We start from the raw sequence: 4,048 nt of genomic DNA, 5'->3' as shown, positions 1-4,048 counted from the left end.
TACTCTTTATACTCGGGAGTAACTAAGATATAAGATCACTACAAATTTTTTTTTTTTTTTTATTAGAGTGGAATATGTTTGTGGCAGATTAGTGTGCTAATCTATTTGTCAAGGGAATAGTTCAACCCTGTGATGCTCTGAAAGTAATTATCTCAGATTGAGATTTAAAGTTTACATCTAAATGCTGAGAGAGTCTGTAACAAGCATGTGTGATATATTTTGAGGGTCAGAGACTTAGAATTTTTTTTTAGTACCACCTAAGAGAGGGGTGCATAATGTCTTCCACATATCTATGTTAAGAAAGTATTTGTCAGATCCGACACATATTTAAGTTACGATGATATTAAATTCCATACAACTGATTTTACGAGGAAGCGACTTGGGAATTAGAGTCGCAGATGAGGGAGCTGTATCCCCAAATTATCAAGTAAATTTCGAGGACGAAATTTTTATAAGGAGGGGATGGTTGTAATATCCCAATAAGCCTTATTGTAAGTAATTAGGATTTATAATTATATTATGGATTAATCAGGTTATAAGTGGGATTATGATCCTACTAATCTAGTTCAACATAAATTTTAAATTTTGCTATAAGTGAGTAAATAAGCGTAATTTATAAACTACGGAGATTTATATAGTATGTCTGAATGTAATATAAGATAAATGTGGAATAAAAATATTTGCAGGTTTGGCGACCTTGGAGACTCGATCGGGGGCCAAAAATATCATAACAGGTTTAATTATTAGTTTTAATGGGAATATTGTGATTAGTTGATAGTGTATGTATTGGGGTAATAAGGAGTATGTAGAATTTAACTTAGCGCCCTAGAAGTATAAATTTCTTAATGGCTAAGAAATAATAAAATAATTATTAATAATAAAGTTTCTATTAATATTATTATTATTATTATTATTTTATTATTATTATTATTATTATTATTATATTAAAATTTAAAGTTATCTGTATATATATTAAAACTTTGAAAAAGAAAAAAACTAACCTATCCTATCTCTCTCGCTCCTCTTCGTGCCACAAAAAACCACCATCCTCATCCTTTTTTTTCTTCAATCTTTAGCCTAAAACCAGCTCTAGCAGCAGCTGTGAGCATAGGTAAGTTCAAGGAAAAAGAAACTTGAGGTAAGGTTTTACTTTTCCTTAAGTTTCAAGCTTGAGTTATAGGTTTAAAGGGTTGAAATTTTATTCTGTGATTGATGGGATTTAATTGGGCCTTGGGTTTTATTTTTATGATGTTTTAGGATTGTTTGTAATGCTTATTTGGTAGGTTTGATAGTTGTGGGGTGGAAAAGCTCCAAGCTTGAGTTTTAAGCTCAAAGCTTGAGCTTTAATGGCACTTTTGATTTAAGGGCATGGTTTTGATTTCTGTTACGTTGGAACTGTTATATGGATGATACATATGTCTCATATGAAGTTTGGAATGAATTGGTTAGGTTTTGAGTTAGTTTGGAGAGTTTAAAGTTGAAGAAAATCGTGTTCCTGGCAGTTCAGAACCGGAATTCCGGATGTACCAACCGGAATTCCGTTTGGTTAGTTTTCGGAAAAGTCGAATTTCGTATTTTGGCCATAACTTTTCACTCGGGTGTCTGTTTTGTACGTTCTGTATACCATTTCGAAGCTTGCGACGAGATCTATGATATGGTGTATATTTTAGAGCCAAAATATAATTTTCATTTTAGTGAATTTTTCCCTCAAGGTTTGGTAAGAAACCCTAGGTATTCCTTTACAGTTATTAAGCAGTGTTTTGGGATAAACACTTATTGGTTTATCATCGTTATGACATAGGGCCCGGGATGATCGATCGTTCTCCAAGCAGGTCGGCCAACATACCTAAACCAGAATTTGAGGTAAGAAAAGTATTAAATACTGTATAAGGTTAATGTTATGATTGTTACAGTTTCGATTAAGATTGAAATCTTGTTATACGTTGTTGTGACTTAATTCTAATCGAAGTTAACGATATGTATTGGATGTGACTCGGTTATGATCGAGGGAAATAATAGGAAACGATTATCATCGTTTGACTCGATTATGATCGAGGAAAATAATAGGAAACGATTATCATCGTTTGACTCGATTATGATCGAGGGAAATAATAGGAAACGATTATCATCGTTTGACTCGATTATGATCGAGGGAAGTATTATGAAACGATTATTATCGTTTGACTCGATTATGATCGAGGGAAGTATTATGAAACGATTATTATCGTTGTGGCTCGATTATGATCGAGTAAAAGAAACGGTTATTACCGTTATGAGTAATTACTCCTGAAACCGCGGATAGGTTTCTTACTTATCGTTTGCTATATCGGGCAACGATAGTGACATATATAGCTCGTGGGTAACGAGTGGTAAGGGTACTTTATGATGAGTTGTAATCGAATATATTATGTTATAGTGTGACTGAACGAATGTTATATTGCTTGTGAAATTAATCAATTCTCTTGTAATGATGCATGATTAGAGTGCTTTATGAAGTACTGAAATTGAGTGGATATGTTAATGTGTGAACTGGAGTACTTTATGAAGCATTGAAAGTAAGTGTTTACAATACTATATGATTAGGGTGTTTTATGAAACACTGAGGTTATTGATTATGTATAACTATAATTACTCTTAATTTTGTAACAAGTTTGCTTGTATAGACGTTGAATTGTATATGTACGTTGAAAGAGAATGATCCCTTGGTATGTATAATCTGTGGTACTATAATTTTCTATTATTTTCCATGATTTTCTTTATCTAGTAGCTTTTCTTGCTGAGTCATTGTGACTCACGGGTGCTTCGTGGTGCAGGTAAGGAAGTTAGAAGCTGTGTTCGGCCATGAGTCAGAAGTCTCCCAGCAATGTACATATCAGCCGTGGGGTCTTGGCTTCTGGGAAGCAGGATCAAATTCCTTTCTATGTTTGGAAATGTAATCTATTGTAAAAGAATATTTTTATTTTATAAATAGGGGATCCTATTTTACGATAGTATTTAAAATGAAAGTCTTTATTTTGAATTTAATTAAAGATTTAAATTAAACCACACTGTTTTTTTTTTTCAAAATTTATAGATTAGTGATAATAAATTTTTTTAAAAAGCACACACACGTGGCGTCCCTGAGAGTCGGGGCGTTACATATATTATATGGATGATCCGATCCGCGAGGACCATGATTGGGAATTGTTTGATCGTCTTTCTCCGAGGAAGAGGTGAAACATAATCAACTTGAGTTCGACATAGCTATTTGAAATCTTAATGAAAGACTGAATTTGTTATCTCATGTTTGCCTAGCAGAAAAAAAAAAGTTAATGGGAAAAACTAGATAATCTCATAATCAAGTCAACTTGATTGAAATGAGTAATGGAGGACCAAGCAGCATAGGAGAGATTAGCGAAGAAAGTACAATAGAGTGTTACAAGAAAGAGACTACAAAAGAAACCAACATCAGTTACCTAGGAAAATGGGAAGGCGTGACAAGTGCAATGAATACATGGATAAAATATATCAAGAAGTGAATGTGAGACAAAAAAAAAAGGTCGAAATGGATCATTAAAATATTTATATATAGAAGACCTTTTTTTTTAGAGCTTACATGTTTATTTCCAAGTGTCATGGAACAAGTGTCTATCGATGAGTGAGTAACATCTATGAAATTGAAAGAATGACACTGTATAATGTATTGTATAATGTGTTCTCAAGTGACATGTAAGGATGTTCATTTAGAGAATAAATAGTTTTACTCTTAATGGCATGTAAGGATGCTTATGGAAGAATAAATAGTTTCACTCTTAATGTCATGTAAGGATGGTCATAAGAGAAGAATTTTTTTTATAATATTACGAGCATGCTATTGCAAAACTTATGTATTTAAAGCATGTATATGTAATTTATTATGATAGAGTATGTTTTGATATTTAAGTAATGTATAGAGAAATAATAATGCTTAATTAATAAGTTATTTGTATTATATGTTTTATGGATTGATCGACAAGATATAGGTTAAATGCATATTTGTTGGCTCCATATAGTAGATAAGGAGGTTATG

The 4,048-nt window shown here is 32.3% G+C and overlaps 1 long non-coding RNA gene across 1 annotated transcript; it reads left to right on the top strand.

The window, feature by feature from the left end:
• The first annotated feature begins 1,039 nt into the window (after positions 1 to 1,039).
• LOC133038566 (uncharacterized) lies at positions 1,040 to 2,968 on the top strand. The gene is made up of 3 exons (XR_009688071.1): positions 1,040 to 1,717; positions 1,802 to 1,863; positions 2,814 to 2,968. It is a non-coding gene; the product is annotated as an uncharacterized LOC133038566 (long non-coding RNA).
• Positions 2,969 to 4,048: the final 1,080 nt, after the last annotated feature.

This window comes from Cannabis sativa, chromosome 5, assembly GCF_029168945.1.
Source record: "Cannabis sativa cultivar Pink pepper isolate KNU-18-1 chromosome 5, ASM2916894v1, whole genome shotgun sequence".
Lineage (NCBI taxonomy): Eukaryota > Viridiplantae > Streptophyta > Magnoliopsida > Rosales > Cannabaceae > Cannabis > Cannabis sativa.
This window is presented reverse-complemented; position numbering and strand designations above follow the sequence as displayed.